Source organism: Otolemur garnettii, unplaced genomic scaffold (genome assembly GCF_000181295.1).
Source record: "Otolemur garnettii isolate 467f Iridium unplaced genomic scaffold, OtoGar3 scaffold00006, whole genome shotgun sequence".
Classification (NCBI taxonomy): Eukaryota; Metazoa; Chordata; class Mammalia; order Primates; family Galagidae; genus Otolemur; species Otolemur garnettii.
Window position 1 is genome coordinate 31,360,153 of NW_003852401.1, and position 23,687 is coordinate 31,383,839.

The 23,687-nt window shown below is 38.7% G+C and overlaps 1 pseudogene; it reads right to left on the reverse strand.

Moving 5' to 3' along the window:
- LOC100940775 overlaps positions 1-23,687 on the reverse strand; it is a 49,633-nt pseudogene that overhangs the window by 14,433 nt on the left and 11,513 nt on the right.

Here is a 23,687-nt window from a genome sequence, read left to right on the forward strand (position 1 = left end):
GTATAAAAATAGTCAAACTGGGCAAGAGAGATGCTGCATTTCCAGATGACTGCATGAGTGTTTTCTTCACCTGCTGCCAACTTCCAAGGCCACTTTTTAGTGATTCAAAGATTATTAAGTCATATATAAAAAAAATACTGTTAATTGCATTATCACAAAAACAATGTAAAAACGATGTAAAATTTTGCAAGTGTGAATTAAAAAATTTTAATCACTACTGCTAAGTTTATATTTCTAAATTTTTCTTTCTCTTTTTATTCTCCCCCTGGAAAACAGCCAAACTCCCTGGATAGGATTGGTGCCTGAGAAAGGTTGAAAATGTGGATTGTAGGGATTGACAGGCAGCAAAGCCACTCACCAAAAGGAAGAGCATAGTACTTACACAAACATAAAAACTGCAAACAAAAACTCCAACCTGCTCGGGCAGCTGCCGTTTTCTTGTTTCACATTTTACTCTCCAAAGCTTGCTGCATGGTATAAAAAGGAGAAGAAAAAGATTAAATGAATTAGGTGTCCTGGTATTTTTTATTACATGATATTAATAAAACACAATTTCTATGAAACAGATTATAGCCTACCAGTTTCATCTTCTTTTTTTTAGATCCAGATTTGCTGGCTTCTGGCCTTTGGCAGTGGAGATAAATAATGGTTGGTCAAATTGAATTTAAAAAATAATAAATTTGTGATTGTTTTAGTTCTTCAAGTGTCTTCTTAAATTTACATTAAGCAAATCATGGAATGTTCATCTGGGAATGGATACTAAGATATTTTCTTTTTTAAATATCTTATTTTGTAGTTAAAAACTGAGGTTCAGAGAAGAAATGAAGCACACTCAGAATAACACAGGGAAGAAACTGGAAAGCTGGGTCCCAGGGCTCCTAATCCCCAGCCTGGTGCTCTGTCCACCATTCACATTACCTAATGCTAGCTGCTGCTTCTTGGAAATATACTGACATCAATTTAAATTATAACTGAAGTAATGTTTTTTATTGATGGCATCTAAGAGAATGGAAAAATCTACTGAAGTTTATGGAATATGTCAAATAAAAAGGAAAATGACTTTCTGCCTTAAATTCCATCCTTTGGCCTTTACCAATAATAATATAATCCTCACAGGCATAATTAATGAACAGGGATCTTTTTCCATTGGGTGTATTGTTTTATTGTTTGAATTTCACCTTCCTCAAAAAGAAACCATTTTATAAAGGAATAGTCTTAGATTTTAAACAACATTTATGTTCTAGAAAGAGCAAATTATAGTTAGTTAATTCTGCAAAATATAAGTATGCATATATCTTCACTTAAGGCAACATGGACAAATAAAAAATGCTGTAAAAATTAAAAGATAATGAATATCACACTTTGTTGCAAATAACTGGCTATTGAACACATTTCCTCTACTCTACAACATGACAGAGAATATCCTATAATATCCTTTATGAGCCATCTGGTGCTGGCAACACAATTATTGATGTGGTTTTGCAGGGTTTGTTTATTTCTTAGGAGTGACAAGAGTTTGACTGAAATGCTACACATGAAAGCATCCAGGGCACTATCTAGCATATAGTAAGTGCTCACTAAGTGTGTATGCAGGAATGTGCCTGTAGGTTCGTGTATTTTAAAGATTTGTTTTTACAGAAATTCCTGGATTTGGAAGATGAATTTAAAAATCTCATAAGTCACTCTTAGTTCTGGAATTCACTAACCATACACATTTTTCTATTAATACACCTTATTTTGTCTATTAATACATCTCACAAATCATTTGTTAGTCTCCAAAGAATGAAACTATCTGCCAAGAGTTAACCCGAACTTGACTCAGACATAAAAAAAAAAAAAAAACAAAAAAAAAACCCCAAACACTTGAGCTGATTTGATATGAGCCACTGGGGAAATTATAAATGTTTGTAATATTCTCTAATTAAAGGTAATAAAATGCAAGCCAACTGCATGGGACCATAAAGTAAAAGATGAGATCTCAGGATTTTAAAAAATCACATCAATAATAAATTGAAATTTTTATTCAAAACCTCAGCGCTAACATCCACTTTTCAGGACACCTATGTGACCCATACATGCTGCCATTTTTGTACCAGCTTGTCCAGATCAAGGGCCAGCAAATGAGGGCGTCCAGGCCAAATCTGGCTCCCAAACTGTTTTGTAAAGCTGCTAAACTAAGAATGGTTTTACATCTCTAAATGGTGATGTCAGTCCTTAGACCAGGTTCTTAATTCTTCCTCTTGGCATAAAATGTCTGCTCTCTCGCCCTGTAAGCAAAGTATGCAGACCCTTGGTCTGTACCATTCTTGACACATGCCTTCTAGCCCTTCTGACATTCCAGCTGACCCCAGACTCATCCTGTCTTGTGTGATGGGGATAGAAGACATGAGTTTGAATTCCACTTACTAGTCACTTTATTATTCCAGGCAGATCTTCAATGTGCTATTGGAACTAGGACTAAAGGAACCCAGTGTTTGAGGTCATAGGAATTAAAGCACTCAGTGGGTAGATGATGCCTGGAACAAAGGCAGTGCTAGTTCCTTTTCTACACTCTTGAGACAGTTGATTAAATCTATGTAGTGGCATTGGAACTATGTTGCTCCTTCGCTTACAAACTGGTTTCTTTCTCAATAAACTAAGAATATATTAACTAAATCTGACATTACATATTTTTGTGTGTGCTTTTAGGACAAAATCCCAGTTATGCTACTAAAGGATCCTGACTCTCAAAGGGCACAGGATACTCATCAACCTTTCCTCAGAAGCCACAGTCCCATTAAAGCGCAGATAAAGAGAATCACTTCAAAGGTCAGCTGGTGAAAACACTGCATCCAGCAGGTCATTTTTACTGCATCTGTGCCAGAGATTTACTATCAGATTCTTAACATCAAGATTGAAGTTCTGTAATATTATTAGCAATACAGTTTACTGTCTAACTATTCCTACAGGTTACTAGCTCATGCTGAGAGAAGACATCATGGTGTGAAAGAGTGAACCCTGGATTTACTGTCACAGGATCTATGTTAAGTCTGATATCACCATTCTACCATCTTTCTCATTAGGAAAATCACTTTCCTCCTGTAAGTCAGTTTCTCAACCTATGAAATGAGGAAGATGATCCTGGCCCTCATTACAGCTCCTTTACTTGAAAACACGGGGATTTTCCTCCCTGACGTTTCCTCCTTTGACTTTTATTTAGACAAACCCAACCCTTTGCATCAACTCCGTCCCTAAAGCATCCCTGAGGGTGGTTTGATAGCTGCCCTCCTTGACTGAGAGCAGGGCCAGCTCTACACTTTCTGTTAGGAGGTGCTCAGGGGCTGAAAGCAAGGGCAGGGCACTGTTCTGGACTCTTTCACAGCAAGGATATATTTTTACTTAGAATATAAGTTTGTCCATGGTGGCCAAGAGTCACAGGGCAATGAAAGTTATGTGGGAACAAAAGTCTTCCTCCAAGTCCCCCTTTGGAAATCACTTCTGACTTTGAGGGAGAGACTCAGGGACTTCCCAAGACTCTCCCATCCTCTGATTCTATTGCCATGGATACACACCCCTCTAGGAACAAGGACAGGGCAATTTTTAGACCCCTTAAGCTGCTAGCCCTAAAATACAGCCTTTAGAGCCCCCAAGGGGAATATTAACTTAGAAGCTCATTATTTCTGTATGTTCACAGCCATCTGTTTTGTGGAACAAGAGGTAAGGCCGGGTTTGGGGGAAGCTCCATGTGCTGATTAGATTTAGTATTTAGCATTTATGTGTCCCTTGTTTTAGTTGTTTACAGTTAATCATTTTGGTTACTTGGGAACAAATCTTATAATCCCGGCAAGCAGAGGCAGATGCAGATGGCTGTGAATTGCATCCAACAGGATCAGAACGCAGTTCATGGATTTCAGCCTCTCACCACCATGGAATCCGTGTTGAGTGTGGTGAGGTTACAGCGCAGCCCTCCAGTGAGAGAGCTGGAAAAGACAAAACTTAAAGAAGCCAGAAGAACATCACAGAGGCTCTTTCTAGAGTAGAGAAAGCACGTACACCATCACCAAGATGACAGCAATGACCAGGCCGGGGTTAGAAAGCTGACTCAGGATCTTGGCCATCCAGCTTGGGAAATCATGCTCCAGGGTCTCTCCAATGACTTCAAACAGTCTATTTTTGCCACTGGAAAGAAAAAGGGGGGGGGGAGATTTTATTATGAACATATGAAAAAAACATGAGGACAGCAAGAAAACCAGAAATCTTTTCCCAACACTGCCCAGGCCCTCCTTCAGGTTAGGAATCTGACGGTTAGCTCCAACTCCTGTTATTTTGACTCCTTGTCACCATAATAGATTATATATGAGAAATGCGACCACATAAATATATAGTCAAAGCAGATAGAAAATTAACCACAGCTTCAGATTTTTAAAACTGTATTTCTAAGATTTTGATTGAAATGCATTCGTTTGGCTTGGCACCTGTGGCTCAAGTGGCTAAGGTGCCAGCCACATATACCTAAGGTGGCAGGTTCAAATCCAACCCAGGCCCGCCAAAACAACAATGATGGCTGCAACCAAAAAACAGCCAGGTGTTGTGGCGGGCATCTGTGGTCCCAGCTACTTGGGAGGTGGAGGCAGGAGACTCGCTTGAGCCCAGGAGTTGGAGGTTGCTGTGAGCTGTGATGCCGCTGCACTCTACCCAGGGGGACAGCTTGAGGCTCTGTCTCGGAAAAAAAAAAAAAAGAAAGAAATACATTTGTACATAGTTCCAACATCTGCCTCTGCTCCTCAGGAGAGGACTCTCTTTGGGCTGAGTGAACAGGGCACTCAGTTTGTAGTTAACCTTGGAAATGAACCCAAGGACTGAACGGCCTATCAGAACAAAATCTACAAATAATCTAATATCTCTCTCCACACAATGGCTTCCATCATTTTCCACAAGGCCCCCTGATCAGAGACTTCAATAGGCAACCACACAAGTGATGAGCTCGTTTCTCTCTGTGTTGCTCCCTACACAGGCCTTAATGAGCACCAGCTCAGCTCCGCTGCTAAGACCCGTTAATATAAGAAGTAGTTCCTATAAACTGGAGAAATGAGAGCACTATGTCTTAACTAGGTATGGAATATCCAGAATTGTCTGGCAATACCCTCTATGCCAAGTTATTTTTTTCTGTATGCACTTGTTTATTTTACTATAAAAAGATAAATTCTCAGAGAAGATTTTGGATTGGATTTCACACAATTGTATGCATCATCAGAACAAAGGTGGTTGTAACATTTAATATAATGTTTGGTTTTGCTTTTGTTTTTCAATCCTTAAATATTTTCAGTTGCTAAATAAAGTTTACGTACAAGTACCAAATCAGATGTCTTTTTTTTCCTGATCTAATGCTATTTTTCAATAAGCAAAGAGTGATTGCAATATTGCAACACGGGTACAAATTTTGCTTCACAAATTAAAGAGCTATACACTAATTTGCAAAATCTAAGATATGTAAGGAGGGATGAAGCTTAGAGACAATATACAATTATATCAACTAACTCTAATAAGGTTCCTTCTTCACCACTCCACTGTCATTGTCCATCCCCCCACCCTCAGCCACAAGGGAAGGAGGTGGGTAAAAGGGACCAGAAAAAATATCTCATCCTTTATTCTCCTGCATCTCAGGATATGATTGATGAATGTGGTCAGAGTGGGGAGAGTAGAGACTGGAATTTGACAAAATTATCCCTTCCGCCCCACAGAGGTCTTCTCAGCATCCAGTGTGAAGTGATGCAGAGCCACTGGAGACCCTGGGGATTCTTGGGTACATTTTCCAGGTCAGGCTCTTACTGAAGAAAGGAGTCCAGCCCTCCAAATTATACACATGTTATAGAAGCAACTCCCAGTTCCTGGCAATCCATTCTCCTGCCATGTTAGCCAAAGTGTGTTTTTCACAATATTTTCAGAAGTCCTTTCCAGCTGTCTATGACTGTACATTCCAGGGATGTGCCACTACCATCAATTGATAGGTTGGCTGCAGACAAAGCTCTGTCCCCTCTGGATGAGAAGAGTGAATGAGAAGACCTGCCTGTCTTCCCACTGGCCTGTGAGCACCACAGGACTAGAGTTAATGCTCGAGATGTGGGTTTCCCCGCATGTCCTCTGGTGCTTGGTGCACAGTAAGAGACATCATTCACCATACATCAGAATTCTAGACTACTGTGTCCTGGACTCAGATGAAAATACTCTGTCACCAAGTTCTACAAGTCAGCTAAATTAGTAAGAAAAACACCTGATACCAAATGGGTACAACGAATGCTATGTGGGTGATGGGTGAGCTAACAGTCCTAACTCAAGCATTATAAAAGCTATCTATGTATCAAAAACGTTTGTACCCCCTTAATATTTTGAAATAAATTAAAAATATAAAAATAGACAATAAAAGCAACTGCCATCACTGTGATGTCTCCACTAACCTACTTCAAATTTGTATTTGCCTATTTTCTGCTTGCTTGAAACCAAATAGGGTCAGGTACCCTTCACCAGGCAGGTTCGGCAAACCACCTCAAACTCAGCGTTCCTAAGGATGGCAAGCCAGGACGCTCATGCTTGTTTTCTTACCCTGTTTGTAGAGCAGAACAACACTTTCAAATTTTTAATTCCAGATGTATAAACAAAGCAAACATTCTTTTGCTCCAAAACAAGGAAACTGGCGGGAAAATAAACTATGTGAATATCATAGAGAGACTACTTTCTCGGTACTCCTTAATTTCTAAATAATGATACACAAGCAGTAATTTTGCCTGTTTGCCAATCAGGAAACTCTTGGTCAAAGAGTTAGGTGCCTTAGGTGCAAACTAAGTTCTCAGTAGAAAATCAGAGTAACTCAGAGTGTAACATAAGGAAAACCAGTGGAGTTAGGGTTTAAAAAGCCATAATTGGGCAGCCATTGTGTCTGACACAGTATTATTTGAATGTGCCTGCAGTAAGTATTCCCAGCTCTGTGTTTGTGCTGTATTGTTTCTGTTGTGGGCAGCTAAAGTACTTTTCCACATTTTACTGAGAAGGATCAGCTTCTAATTAAATTAAATGCACATCTAAAATTCATCCTGGATACTAAGTTGTGCAGGTAATTTGCAATTAACTAAACTCTCCTGAACTTTGTATTCTGATATTTATTAAGGGTTTATTAAGGCAAATGTTTTCTTCAGAACTGTAATTTTATATTTAGTTTCCACATGCCATTGTCTGTAATCTGTATTAATTACCTCAGTCTACTTGGAAACACACACACAGAGAGAGAAATGGACAGAGCTTGTTAACATCATTCCTGAGTATGACAGAACTCCCGCTCATTTGCTTTATCGGCTGGCTAAACATTTTCTTTGTTTTCTCATAAAGCAATAACAGTCTATTGGAGTGAAAATGCCTTTTTTATACTTAGTCCTTGGGCAATGAACCTTTTGACTTTAATTAAATAAGTTGGGCGCAACAGCGTGGTGGGGAAATTATATTTGGTTCTTACAGCATCATCCTTGTCACTCACACGACTTTTCACATTCTCATTCCCTCCACTGAAAAGTTGCGATAGCTCAAGTATATGCTGGTTGGTGACTTATCCTGCAGAGATTTTTGGAGGGGTTTGTGGTAGACTCATTTCTAAAGCCCTTAAGGGAATGAAATTTCACCCTCCCGAATCCTAGGGACTTTGCCTTCTGATACGTGCCATAAAGAGAATTCTGTCATAGAGAACTGTAGACATACACATCTCCAACTTGGATCAAAGAGGCTTCCGGACTCTTGATTGCTCACTTGAATGATACTTGGGGAGAATATAGGAGGAACACCAAACAGCTTAATTTTTCTCCCAGCATGTAGCCTTTGAATCAAAACTTGAATGAAAATTTGTGTGATCCACTTTATAGTAATTCATTATTATACTTAATAGTGATTCAATTTTCTAGGTAATGTGTGAGGAATTCTCCCTGTCTTTTTATTGTGGTGGTTCACTTGAGAAGTAGCAATAGCTGACTATGTCTGCAAGTGATGGCCTAGCATCAGGAAAACTCTCACACCCAGGCTAGAGCCATCAAACCTTGCTTTTAGCTATCCCTAAATACACACACAGCTCAGGTTCATCGTCCTTATTTCACCCAGGCAGAGCCTGGAGCAGTATACATTTTTGTGATTCTCAAATGAGAAAATAGATGAAACTTGCTTAAGAATCTTGTCATATTATGAGCCTGAATTCCCTCCAAAGGATCTTATTTCTATTGATCAAAAATGTTTGAAAAAAAACCCATTAACTTCTAATTCAGCAAGCAGCCATTCCCAACTCCACTCCTGATAAAACACTATGCCTAAGTCAAATTCAAAGATAAGAGACCTGAAGGGGCCACAATCAAAGAATGGCGGGAGGGACACGATCATGTATAAGACTGGCATGGTGGACAGGAAGAGGATGAGCAGGAGCATGCCCAGGTAGAAGTTGTTGGATCTGGAAGCTTTGAAGACTCGGGCCTTGGGAACGTTGCAGCACATCACGGCCCAGCACCGGAAGTACATGGATGTGTGGAATCGGAGGATATTGATGCCAGGGAGGCTGGGAGCAAAGAATGAGCCCATCCTAGAAAGAAAACAGAGCTCTGCTCAATGTTGAGTCTCTACTCCATGACAGTCACACTGCACCTGTTTATTTTACATCATGCTTCATTTCCAAAGGCAGAAATATAGTAGGTCTGAAAATTCAGTTCAAGAACTCATCCTAGAAAAAGTGTCACATACCTCATTGCTGAATATAACTATGGTAGCTTTTGAAGTACTCCCCTTGGGAAGCTATGTACTGATGCCCGTGCGTGGCCTACCCTTCAAAACAATTTTGGAACTCTTTTTCTGGAATGGTCATTAAAGCTGTCATCATATGAAATCTGATAATTGTGCTTGATACCTTGCCATCGTGCGCTTACATTAACAACACTGTACAAACAACCCAGTGAGGTTTCAGACCCTGGTATATCAGTATCTCACAGCTGTGTTCATGTTGATGTATGGCAGTACCTTGCCAAATGGCATTCATTATCGTTGCCTGTTTTTGTGTGCTGTATGATATCAGCTTTGATGATCATTCCAGCAGACAAGTCTGAAAATTGCTTTGAAGCTGGACTAGGCACAGGCATCAGCAAATAGCTGCCCAAGAGGAGTATTTCAAAGGCGACCATAATGATTTTCAGCAATGAAGTATGTAGCACCTTTCCTAGGACGAGTTTGTGAATTTTATTGTCAGCCCTCCATATTGCCAATTTCCTTCACACAAACCCTTTTTTATAAATAAACCTGCCTAGTTCATTTCCATCTCCTACATACATTTTACCTTTTCCTGCATTACTGTAGGCACTGCAAACATAATTCCTTCCTAGAAAGAATGCTGTTAGCTATAATCTACTGTCATTGGTACATTTAAACTACCAACGGGGTAAATAATAAGTTCCAGTTGTTTAGTTTCTTTCTTCTGATTCTGTAATTAAATTAAATGATCCTAACTTTCAGATCATTATTAACATAGGTAGAAGTATAATTCTTTAAAAATATGGGAGAACTAGAGAAAAACTTTAGATTTTTAATAATTTCAATATGAAAGATACTAGACTAAAATAGTTATGAAATCACCAGTGAAACTAATCAGGACGGTAATTATGACATGTTTTCTGACAATAAAAATGAAATTCTCGGCCAATCTGTTGTCTCGGCTCAGAAAGAACACAGCAGACACACAGCATGTGTCTAGATGAATGGCACCCTCCAGGCTTGAGGGATTTATGACATTTTGTATAACAGCCACTGATATAAGGCAGTGCTTTCTCATTATTCCAATGGTTACACCAACCATTTTCTGCCATGACAGCAGAGTTCCCTCCAGGAAATGATAGATCAGGACCCACGGAAAGTGTTTCTTTTCTCTCTCTGCAGGAGTCACTCCTTGGGCTACCTCCACTTTCCTCCCTGCTTGGAGAACAAGGGGTGCATTTTATTTTTTAAAGACCCATGAACATGTGATCCACACTTGTAAAACTTAGAAAAGAAGGGAATGGGAATTACATTTTAAGCATGATTGAGAATAGAAAAAATAATCTTGTTTGTAGTAGTTCCTTCATATCGGTTCACCTAGCAAGGCACAGAAATTTGACAGGCAACATAGCAGGATGATGGAGCCCTTGAAGGTGTTCTTTATGGCACTGAAGCAAGACGGCTTTAACACTTGCAGAGGGGTCAGCACCCAAAGGTTTAGTAAGGATTTGAGTAAGATTTGAGGCTTGTTCAAAACCTGAGGCTATCTTAGCTTTGTAATTAGGCCAATGGTGTGGTCGATAACACAATATTGTATCAGGCACATGCCATCAGGATAAAGTGGCTCAGTTATAACTGCTTGTGGGCTGGGGTGCTCTTAGTTCAGAGTGGCAGATTTCCAAATACATGGCCCCCAGATGGATTGCATGCTGTGATTCAGTTTTTAAACTCAAAAATGGTTTATACTGCATCAACTCATCTTAAAGTTCTGGGTTTACAGGCAGAATACTTTTAGTTAATAAAAGATCTGACAATTGTTTGTAGAATTATTATTTGATGTACAAATGGTCCTATGAATCACATTATAAAATGAAACTCGTCTTTTTAACTTGATCTTTCTAAAACAGTGTTTTTCCACCCCTTTTATCTCTTGGCATATTTGAATCTACAGTTAAACTTCGGTACCACACTTATGTTGGTTAAAAAAAAAGAGCAAAGAAAAGAATATACAAAGCATATACATATTGTGCTTTGAACTTTTTTCAAAAATAATTATGATCTTTAAAAATTTCTGTGATACATGTAAAATCCTCTCAAGGCACATCAGTGTGTTACAGCACACTGGTTGAAAATCACTATTCAAAAATACAAATTTAATCTCTGTAAACTATTCAATTTGGTAAGATATTATTTTTAAAGTACTTATGAATTATATTGTTTGATTTTTTATTTTATTTACTATTTCAGAATATTATATGAATTACATTTCAAATATATTTAGTTATGATGATAAAATAAAGTCATTTTCTCAGAAAGGCCTTATGTTAATTCATTTCATACTTAACACATGGTAATGCCATCGTAAGTATTTCACTATGAGATCCTATTGTCACAGAATATAAAAACATAGTTTTCAAATACATCTACCAACCCAAACAGAAACTTCAATCATTTAATGAAAGAGCACTCTGCAACATAGGAAGGCATGTTTTAAGACAAAGATGTGAGATACATCTTAAAAAATGTAAACCATGCACAGCCATTCACCTGGCAAAGATAAAGATCGAGTTAGACACAATACTGGGGTCTCCTCTGACACCAGGCACCAGTGTTTTATGCAACAGTGACTTTGGAGGCTTTTTTAATAAATGTGATAAATGATCCAACCCAACAGCTGGTCTACCAGATCCTGCGTTGGTTGAAGATCAGAGTGAGGACATTGCCACTGATGCCAAATTCAGTGTACAAAGGCTCATTGGTTTAGTATCTCGCAGAGAGGAAATGGAAAGACTAGTGGTTCCGACTAGGCATGATGACTTTCATTCAGCGTCAAGAACAGAATAATCAATACGATAAATAATCAGAGATAAGTAAAATGATTAGAAAGCATTTTTCTTAACATATTAAAACATTTTAAAATGCTGTCATTCAATGCTCTGGAGGTGTGGCAAGACAGGCTCTCTTACACACCGTGGGTGGAGTAAACATCGGAGCAACCTTTCAGAGAAACAGTTTGATGACACGTGTCAAAAGCTTTCTCAAATTTCATTCTGTTTGACTCTGTAAGTCTATGTCTAGGAATTTTTCTCCCCCAAATAATCTAAATGCTGATAAATTTTAACAAAGATGAAACCATCTACATGTTTAACATTAGGTAAGTAATGCGATATATCTGTGCCATGAGAGATGTTGCAGCTAATTATAATTAATTATGAAGGACCATTTATATAAATGAGTAAAAATTATGCTTTAATGTTAAACAAAAACATATAAAATTATAATTCACTATCTGTGTCAGCTTTATATGAAACTGTACAGAAAGACTAGAAAGTAATCAGCAAAATATTAATAACTTAGATGTGAGTGATAACTTATGACGTTTTTTTCTTAAGTTTTAGACATTTGAAAGTTTTTAAACAAAAATGTGAATTTACTTTAAAACAAAACAAATATAGAAAAAGCTTATGACAAAAGTTTAAGAAGTCATTCAACTCAATGTCCCATGTCCATGTCCTGGATAGAATTATGCTCAGCAGTTCCAGGCTGCTCTTTCTTCAGAGAGGACATCAATGCAACAGAAGAGGGTGTCTGTGCGAGGGTGGCTCATCCAGAGACCTCCTGGTAATATTAAGCATCCTAGCCAGAAAGTGTCTATCAGTAGAATTAATGATAATAAACAAAGGCAACAAAACTCTCTCCTATCTAATCTGGGATAAAGAATTCAGAAGACACAGACTCACTGGAAATAAGAGAACAAGAGAGCAGCACATATGGAATGGGCTGCAGAGGCACAAGGAGACCATGGAAAAGAGAACAAGAGACGGGCAGGTCTCCAGCACTGCCCAGACCTTAACATCTCCAGCTGTGCCTCAGACCACACGCATCCCCATAAAACTCCCTCCCCTGATGCACACACATAAAAAAGATGACCTGAGGGAGTCTCTGTTCTTTTTAAACCACAGAACTCAAACATATATTTGTAAGAACATAGAATCCATCCCTGATCTGGAACTCCAAAAAATATTCCCAATTTTTAAGTGCTTTGTCTCAAGAGTCTCATGAGTACAGACTTCAAAATCACCATGTTCCCAAAAGGCCATAGAACTTTCCTATTCAAGTGAAAGACAGAAGCAATTTGCCTTGTAACAATAGCCTCAGACAGTGAACAGCAAGGGACATAACCGGAGTGGTTTATCTGGTCATAACCTCCAGATAAAGCAATAAGATGATACATAATGAAATTATAAACTGGACAATGATAACCTGGATAATTGCGACATAATTTCATTCAATATATGTGGGAGTTAGGTTTGTAGTGTAGTTTGGGCCAGGCATATCTGGAAAGGTTCGTTGACCAGAGTTCAAGTTCTTCAAACTCCTCAAGGCTAGCCTGATGGTTTACACAGGATGTCTGGCACCCTGCAGGCTCAGAGCTAGCATTCAGGAGGTCCTGTTTGACCAGAGTCCAGGTTCCTGTGCCCCTCTCCCCCTAGGTGCTGCAGAAGGCACTATTATTACTTGGTGGCTAAAAACAGAATGCTTGGCCCTAATCACCTGAGTCATGCTTGGCACTAATCACCTGAGTCATGCCCAGGTATAGCTAGAAATCACTGAAGCGATTTAGGCAAGCCTACTCCAATTTGTAAAAGTGTATGTTGTAATCACATGAAATGCTTACATGATTTTACTTTCTTTTGTTTCCCTTCTTTTGACTATAAATGATTACTTGAGGCACTTTGAATACCTAGCATTAATTTCACACCTTACGTTTTCAATATGATTTACGGTTTTTGACTGAATAAGAGACCTTTGAGAGAATGGGCTGGTGCTGAACATGCTAGCTGCGCTTGAGACACTGCTAGCCATAGTGTCTGCCTCTCAGAGGCTCCTATTGGTCATTTCACCTGAGATAACTGAGTCTGAGTTTTTTCTCAGGTCAACTACCCTCAGAGCAGATCCCAGCAAAAGTTCTGGGGGCCCAGGCCCCTACAAAGATACTGTTAAAATTATGAAAGAGTGTTCAATAGTTGGCAGATTTTTTAGAAAGATAAAGCTCACAAAATGCAAAAAAGGTTTCGTTGACAGTTTTTTTCTAAAATCAACAATAAAAACAATGTGTCCATCATGAAATACTTCTTATCTTGCGAACATGAAATCTGAGTCTTTCTGTTTCTATGGACTTACTTTGCTCTGAGCTATCCACACTTTTCCCCTGAAGTCCTGAACGATCACAGATATTGTGTGGCTTATGCTATCTGTGGCCTTGGAACAGTCTTGCTCTGTGTCATTTCAAGAATCAAACCTTCAACCTTGGCCTCTGGAGACTGACTCCATCAAACTAATGAATATGAAGGAGAACTCAACCCTTTGGAAGTCTACTTCCCTTACTGTCTCACACGCACACAAACCTCTTGAGGGTGATTTGAGATAAAGTGTTTTAAAACTAGTTGACTAGAAAACCACAAAAGATGCCCTGGGAATCCCTGGTTCCATACTATGTTTGCAGCAGAGACAGCTGGAAGAATAATATCTCTGATGTGTAAACTGGCCCAATGCACGAAAAGGATACAGGAGGGCCCTATTGTACTAGTAGTTTTGTGGTGGAAACATTTCACTGGGATTCGACCTTGAGTAGTAGACTTGGCCCTACCATTTTCCAGCTGGGTGAGCCAGTGTCATGAGATTTTAGTTTCCTTACAAATAAATTAATGAAATAAACTAGATTGGGGTCAACATACGGTGGCCTGTGCCCCAAATCTGGGCTGCCAGTGGTTTTTCTAAATACATTTTTATTACAATACAGCTACATTCATTCTTTGATGTATTGTCTATGACTATTTTGAACTAAAACAGAGTTCAGTATTTTTAACAGAGATCGCATGGCTCACAAAATGTGAAATATTTACTATCTGGCCCTTTATAGGAAAAGTCTGCTAACATCTGATGTAAATAATTTCTAAGATCCTTTTCTAATCTAGAAATCTGTTATTGGTTGAAATTTAGAGCCTATTACAAAAGAACTGCTTCTCTGTAAATACATTAGAAATGGAAATGTAATACTTTGTCCAATAAACACAAAAGCTCTTCCTAAACATGAAATAAATATGGAAAGAAACCAATTACATATGTACTATAAAATTCAATGATCTGTTTTTTTGAAATTATCTTTTACTTTTATTTACAAATATTAGTTGTCTATTTTTTTTTTGAGACTTTGGGAAAAACAAAATAAGAAGTTAACTGATCAAAGTATTCTATAATAGACATACTTCTATATGACAATGTGAATGTTACTTTCTTCGCATTATTACTATTATTATTGCTTAATATTTTGTTGCAGCAATCATCTGATTTCTTTTCTGAATGTATTTATCTTCATTCGTTCTTTATGAGGTTTTGTTCTCAGTCCTTATACTTGAGATTAAATTTTAAGATTTTTAAAGCAATACTTAAACATATAAATCAATTTGTGATGTATTTGTTTAATTGCCTCTAAAATAGCAAATGCTTGGGGGGAAAAATTGGTTTTCCTGAAACCAGAGATAATAAAATTATTCACCTGAACTAAGTATAATAAACTCACTAATGGCTGCTCACCCTAGTATGAAGCCTGTAAGCTGCCAGCAACAAAAGAGCTCATCTAGATTTGGGCTGAGGTCCGTAAGAGTCAAGGGTTTGGAAATGGTCTTGTTTTATTTTTGGACCTTTGTGGTGTGCTAGAGTCAGCCATCTACCCAGAGGGAAGACATATGGTGCTTACTGGACGAAAAGCCTGGGAACATCCATTCTTTCTCTGCAAGTTTAGTTACTTGGGGCAGATTGCCAACACTGTGCAAGTCAGGAGCACAGAGGGAATCAATTCTGTTATTGCTCTGAACCACCTGACCATCACACAAGTCCCAGTTGGAATCACTCTACAAATGGGCTGGCCTGGGCTGTGGCTCCAAAGCAGTGACTCTTGAGTATGGCCCCAGATGAGAGCTAGCAGCATCACCTAGGAACTTTTAGAAAAGCACCTTGCCCCAGATCTACTGAATCAGAAATGCTGCATTTCCACAGGGGCTTGGGGGATTCTATCTGATGTTTGCTCAAATTTAAGAAACACCAGTTTAAGACAAACCCAGCCTCATCTGCTAGGATGATGCAGCCTTTGGGGCTTTGCTCTTTGACCCAAGTTGGGAGTAGGATCCTGTTAATGCAGATAGACTCTGTCCACATATGCAGTGGACCTTCAAATGCAGCCTGTACTGGCCCTGTTCCCATGTTCTCACCCCCTTGTGGGCTGTCGATGACTCCTTACTGAGGAGTCCATGCTGGACCATGCTGTGTCCCTGAGCCACTGAATAGTATCTTCATGTTCCCAGCTAGAGGACATCAGTTTATCTTCTAATTCTATAACTCAGCCCATCCTGCTAACTCTGTTCTACTGCAAGTAATCTGTCTGAGCCCAGGAGCACCCTCTAGACAGGATCTAGAGGTTTGGCACTTGAATTATTCATGTTTTTACAGAGTTTTTGAAATTTCTGGGTTTAAGCATTACAATGAAATTCCAAAATGATAAAAATTTGGTTGATGGCTTTGAAGTTGATCAGATATTGATCTGAGACCAGCTATGTGCCTCTGAACAAATTATTTAATATCCCCTAAGCCTCAGTTTATCATAAAGAAGGAATAAAAATGCCTACCTCACAGCATTCTGGTATGATTAAATGGAATCATACTTTTTAAATTATTTTGTGGAGTTCCTGACACATAAATACTACCTAAAAATATCAGACAATATGATTCAACTGAGAATTCATTTGGATGGTCTTTCAGTCATTTGCCTCTTACTTATGAATAATTTTTGAGCCTTTTTATCTGACCTCAGGTAATGCACTTATATAAACTGAATGAGGATCACCTTAACAATATAACTATAAATAAGATGGTGGATTTGACTTAACATGCCCTTATCCCAGGCCCTGCATTCAATGCTATTTCTTTCTAGAAATTCTTTATTTGTTTTATTGATAAATGGTGCCACTGAAAAATTTTTTTTTTTTTTTTTTTTGAGACAGAGCCTCAAGCTATCCTCCCTGGGTAGAGTGCTATAGCATCACAGCTCACAGCAACCTCCAACTCCTGGGCTCAAGCGAGTCTCCTGCCTCAGCCTCCCAAGTAGCTGGGACCACAGGTACCCACCACAACACCTGGTTATTTTTGTTTGGTGGCAGCCATCATTGTTGTTTTGGTGAGCCTGGGCTGGATTCAAACCCGTCACCTCAGGTGTATGTGGCTGGCGCCTGAGCCTCTTGAGCCACAGGTGCCGAGCTGGTGCCAGTAAAAATTAAAATGAAAGTAAAGACATCCTTCTCTGAACTGTTGCAGAACACTGAGGAGTTTGTAAGGGTCTTACCTTGTGCTGAATTAGAGCAGTTTAAATCCCTTCTGGGAAAAGCCATTCTGCTCCCCATGAGTCAGGGAACTGTTTAGAAACGCTGAGAGCTCTCATGCTCAGGGAAGCCTTGGGAAATACTAACTTACATTACATGGTCTAGTAATCTGCTCCAAGCCAGTAATTTTCTCACCTTGGTTTATGTTCATAGGTTTTTTGTGATAATACTTTGGCTATAAATTTATTACTTGAAAGATATACAGGATCACTTGTAACCCAACTCTCTCAGATGGAACCATATACAATTCAGCTTAACACAGTATTTTTGTCCAGAAGTGCAATTCATTGTCTTTATTTGTTCTCTGGCTGCAAAAGAACTTCATTTCAATTTACAGACTCAATTTTTCATTTATCAAATATAAACCTTATGGTTGATTATTTCAAAATTCCACCTGACTTTAGCATTGTATGTATCTCGGAATCTGATGCAAGAGCCTGCACAGTTTGGCTTTCACAGATGTTTTTATAATTCAAGTGAATAGGCTTTTTAAGAGGTACCTTCTCTGTGACTGAGCAATTCAACTTACGAGAAACTTATCGTAAGGAAATAATTTCTTCACATCACTATGACTTATCTATGAAGACATTCATTTACATTCAATGCTATCCCAATATTTATCATAATAAATAAGACACAATTGGACTAACAACAAATTTAAAAATATCAATTATAGTATAGTTATATGTAAAATGCCATGTAACCATTAAAAAGCATGGGAGGCTGAACAGAAAGGCTCACATGGAATTCTAGTGCTCTGGGAGGCTGAGATAGAAGGATTGCTTGAGGTTGGGGGTTCAAGATCAGCCTGAGCAAGAGTGAGACTCTGCCTCTACTAAAATATGGAAAAATTAGCTGGGGATGGTTGTGGACACTTATAGTCCCAGCTACTTGGGAGGCTGAAGCAGGAGGATCACCTGAGCTCAGGAATTTGAGACTGCAGTGAACTATGTGTAATGATACCACTTCACTTTACCTGGGTGAGAGAGCAAGGCTCTGTATTAAAAAAAGAAGAAAAAAAGGATAGGAAATGGATGGTTAGGATTTAAAAAAAAAAACAACACTATATAACCAGTTTATATCTATTTATCTATCTACCTACATGTATACATATATCTGTATAAAAATCTATAATATTGCATATAAATGTGTAGTACTTGTTTATCTATATATAAATAATACTAAATACTATTTGATATAAATAATTCACATAATCTCATTAATGGTCAAAATTATCTGTGCTTTTTTACTTCCATATTTAACTTTATTGTTTTTTTAAAAATTTTCTACAATGAATTGTTATTATTTTGAGAATTCAGGTAAAAAAACAAACAAAACCAATGTACTTTTTGTGTGTGTATATGGCAGAAAGTCCACACAGATTTCTCTCTCAGTTCTGATAGAATTCTCAAGTACCTTCTCTGCCCTTCTCAGGTTCTCCTTCCCGTCATGACAGATACTTTCTATGCCCATATTGTCAGTTAGCCAGTCCAAGACAATAGCAGAGAATCAACTTGTCAGCACTCTGTGCTCCCAAACACCTCGTTTTAATGTTCTGCATCTACCCCCACAGGGCCATGTTTTTTAGCTTTGGGACCATGTCTTACAACTGTCCCTCAACCAGGAACTCCTTCCATCTCTTGAAATCCTAATCAACTTTAAATCCCATTCAAATGCTTTCCCCTCCGTAATGTCTACATTTCTACTGGAGCACGTCTCTGCCCCTTCCTTCTCCCTCCCCCATCTCTTCTCTCTCCCTCCCCCTTCTCTTCTCATCTTTCTCTCCCTCAAGTCCCCTAGCAATTGGCTTCTTCTATGGTTTGTGTCTTTTTTGCCCTTATTGATATTACAACCTTGCCAGAAAAAAGAGCAGTGAAGAGTGTAATGAATATTCTAGAGAATGAATATCCTGACTGCAAGGGCCAGTAGTTTCTCAACTCCTGCCAGTTTCTTCCTGGAGAAATGTGGGTCCAGTATTGTCAGGCCTACCAATATGTCAAAGAAAGCAAGAAATTCACCAAAAACAAAAAAAAAACCCCAAAACAAAAAACCCCACAAAACTCCCTTTGTTTAAATATAGCTCATAAAAAAACAAAAACAAGCAGCAACAACACTGGGCAGACTGAACCAAAAAATATCCCTTAGCTGAATCCAGCCTGCAGGCCTCATGTGCAGGCCACAACTCCTCTGTAGGTTACGGCCTAGTCTCTGTGTTCCCTTATCCCCTGGCACAGAGCTTGCTGCTGATAGTTCTCACCTAGTGGGCACTCAGCTGGGTCACCTACCCACGTGGTGGGTCAGTGATAATAGGACCACATCAAAGATCCATCATCCAACATTCTGGTTTTAAAACTTGTTTTGATTCTGAGCTTTTTTCCAAAGAGCCTTCCAAAGGTGACATGGGAGAAAATTCTTTTTCTATGACCTAAAACAGGAACTTGTCTTTTTCCTGTACTTTGTGCTCACCTAATAAATAATAAATTACAGTCACTTAATTACTGCTTTTATGCATCCAGACCATGTTACGCTGACTTCATATTTGCAGGCAAATTTTCTACCACTTAAGAAGAAAGCTGCGAGGCATAAAAGGGAAGCAAAAGCCAAGCAGTGGCCTCAGAAAGAAATGGCCATTTTTATGTCTGCCTCAGAGGAGCTGAATCAGGCAGGGAAAATAGAAATGAAACCAAGCCAGCCCAATACCTCATAGCGGGGACTGGGAAAGAGCCTAGCAGTGTCCCGGATGGGGGCATTACCTCACTGTTGTTCACCGCAGAGCATTACCTGCCTGCTTCCGGCTCAATCGGGAAGGTAGCTGCAATGAGAGTGACCGAGATGACCTCATGAAAGGTACCATCTCCGTGTCGGAGGGCCAGACTGAGGATCTATCCTGGAATCTTGAAAACAGTCCTGAATGTCCAGAGACTAATGGACATGGCGCCAGGGGAGGAGGGGCATAAAGGATGTTCTTTCCCTAATGAGGAGAGAAACATCACTGGCTCAAGAGCACTAAGCCAGAGATGACTCCCGGGCACAGGAGATAGATAGTGCTGCTTTGACAGAGCTAGAATGCAAGGTTCATCTTGTCACACCTGCCACATGCCTACTGCAGTTCAATAACAGAGGTCAAGCTCCATTTTCATAGAGCCCTTGCATTCTAATGGAGGGAGACAGATCATAATCACCTTTTAAAAAGAAAATGACAAAGAATTGCACATCTCATGAGGAAAATAAACAATGTGTTGAAATGGAGGGTGCCTCGTGAGCTACTGTAGATCGGATGGTCAGAGAAGAGCTCAAAGGCAGTGACACATTGTCTCAGTCCTTAATGGCAAGAAGGAATCTGCTATGCCAAGTTCAAGGGCAGTATCCCCTCTTGAGGGAGAAACAGCTAGTGCAGATGCAGAAACCATCTTGTGTTTGAGCATAAAGAGAAGCCTGTGTTTGTGGATTTTACACAGCAAGAGCACAAGTGGTAGCAAAGGAGCTGAGAGAGAAGAAAAAGAAGCAGGTCATATAGGGCATCGAAGGCCAAGGAAAGGATTTGGAATTCATTCTAAGAAGAATGAAAAAAGCCACTAGAAGATTTTAAGCAAATGAGTACTATCAACCACCAAGTCTTATTTCTTGGGATGAGTGGAATCAATTTCATTTGCAAAAGAAGGACAGTGGAAAGCCCCCAATGTGCCACAGAGGGATGTGCACCGCTGCTGTCTTCAGACTCTGCAGCTGGACCTGGGTGCTGCAGAGGGGAAGTTGCTGACAGCCAGCACCAGTGGGGACCCCAGAAACCTGCACCCTTGTTTCGGGAAAAGAAACCACCACTGCCAGAATTCAGCTCCACCACCACCCGTCAGCAAACAGGCCCTTCTATGAAGTTTGTGCAGCTGCCTGCATGCACCCGACCTTTTGTTGACCTCTTATTAGACTGTGAGCTTCATGAAGTAAATATCACATGTATGGAATCATTTTATCCACCCTCCTCTCCAAGTATTCTGCATGCTCGCTGGCACTTGATCATTATCCAGGAGCTTGAAGAATTGCTCAAAAATTGATAGAATATGCACTTGATACTAGCCACCTTGCCCTGCTTCTTTCCAGAAGCACAGGGTCGGGGAGCGACATGCTGACATGCTGACTGACTATGGGCCAAGATTATTTACCGAGTTCAATATTTTAACTAACAGGTTGGACCCATTGCATTAGCTATCCTGTGCTAATTTCACTAGAATATTGTAAAACATGATTCTCAAGTCCACTTTCCTCTACATTATCACCATATTCACTGGTCTTCCCATACTAACATCCAAAAAGGTGATCCCCCCACAGGACTCTGTGGTACCTCCATCTTCTATGTAATTGGGTGTGTAAATGATGATTCACAAAGAAGAGGTCTGAAAAGACAAAAATTAATATCATACTTACATTTCCATATTCCAAATCGCAGAACCAGCAGTAATTGCAAAACCTCACAAAACATGCCAAGATAGTCCCCATGAGGATTGTGATGTAGGTGGTAGGAACACGAGAGACTGTCAGCCACACGAATTCTTATTGAGACAATACCTGTTAAAACTGTTCTATTTTCTAATAGGCTTAGGGTTGGCATCAAAGTTGTCATGCTTCTCAAAAGTTATTGGCTCGAAGACTGAAATTAATGGTAAAAGAAAAAAAGACTAGCCATATTTAGCAAACGAAAAATGTATCATCCCTATTTTACTAGTAAAAGTAATTAATTTTCATTGTATCAAAGTTCTTTTTACGGAGAAACCTATAATTATGACATAAGAATCAAAAACAGATGGAAAGATATTGACCACACAAAAGTTTAAAACTGTTAGATGGCAAATGACCCTATTTACAACGTAAAAGGCAAACTCAGTAAAAGCATTTGTAACATATATAAGAGTTAGTACTCCCAACACATTAAAAACTTTTATAAATCAGTATGAAAATAGATGAGAAATCCAATAAAGAAAAAAATTAGCAAAAGTCACAAAAAATTCACAAAAGACAAGTGTTTACTATAACATTGACAAATAGTTAACATCCCACATTATCAAAATGCAAATTAAAACAATGAGTTGTTACCTCAGAGAATGATAAATTGATTTGAAATTCTTACTTTTCCATGTTGGTGAGGGTGCAGTGACAAGGCACTGGCAGAAAGTGATGGGGAAGTTCAACTGGCACAGTTTTGGGAAAAATTTGTTGAGATCTATCATATTTTAAAGTGTTTGGAATTTGATCAAGACAATTCACCTTTAGAAATTATAGCAATATTCATAAAAGTACACAAATGTATATACAGCTAGAAAGTATTGCTTCTTTCAAACAAAAATTGAAATAAATTCAAATATGCTAAGGAAAAGATGAATTAAATAAAACAAAATGAGTGTACACACAGTGGAATATTGTAAGCCCTTAACACAAAATTCTATAGTTGTGATAGATGCACAGCTGTGTGAATGTACTAGAAACCATTGAATTGTATAATGGTAAATTAGCGAACTTTATGGTATGTGATTTATATCTCAACAAAATTACTTAAAAAGGGCTAAAATGCTATGCTTTTATGTAAAATATTTACTAAATGCTACATGTGGTATGAACTCATTTGTTAGCAAACATTCTATGTTCATATTTATTTTTACATGTATTATGGATGTATTTTCCAAATATTTACATATACACCAAGGAAAGGTCTAGAAAATTAGAAACTGATGTCCATAGTGATATGGCCTTGAATTTATGTGCAAATTCTGGGTGCTATGCTTTAGAGATGAGGTTCACTATTTCTCATGGAACTCACATGACAGCAGGCAATAAATGAGACTAGACATCAATTATAAATTTTTCACATTCTAGTTCCCGTCTGTTCTTCCCTATCTATTCCTTCTCAATAATTTGTGCCCTAAGGATAAAGACATTAAACATCTAACAAGGTTTATTTTGCCAGAAAAACAGAGTGCTCTGCCACATTATGAGAAGTCTTTGTTTTATTTCCAACAGGTATTTGCCCCACTAAAATAACAGGCGAGGAAGAATTTCCTTTCAGGGTAAAGGGCCATTGATTGACTTGGAGTCATTAGTTAGGTTGAGTTCCAGGCTCGTACCTCAGAGCAGTGCCTCCTAAAGCCCAGGCAGCCACCCACCACCTTCATGATTCTTACTGTGTCCAAGTACTAGCTGAAATATCACTTGCTATTTCTTTGAATGTTAATAAGGTTTATTTCAAAAATAATTGTTACTATTATACTTAGGAAGTATATATCATCTACCATAACTATACATTAGCTATAAAATTAATATGATAAAAACAAAGGAAAACACTGAAAGTTAAAAATATAAGACACAGTTTTAGTATTTATTTATTTATTTTTGAGACAGAGTCTCACTGTGTCACTCTCAGTAGAGTGCTATAGCATCACAGCTCACGGCAACCTCAAACTCTTGGGCTTTAGCAATTTCTTTTGTTTCAGCCTCCCAAGTAGCGGGGACTACAGGTGCTTT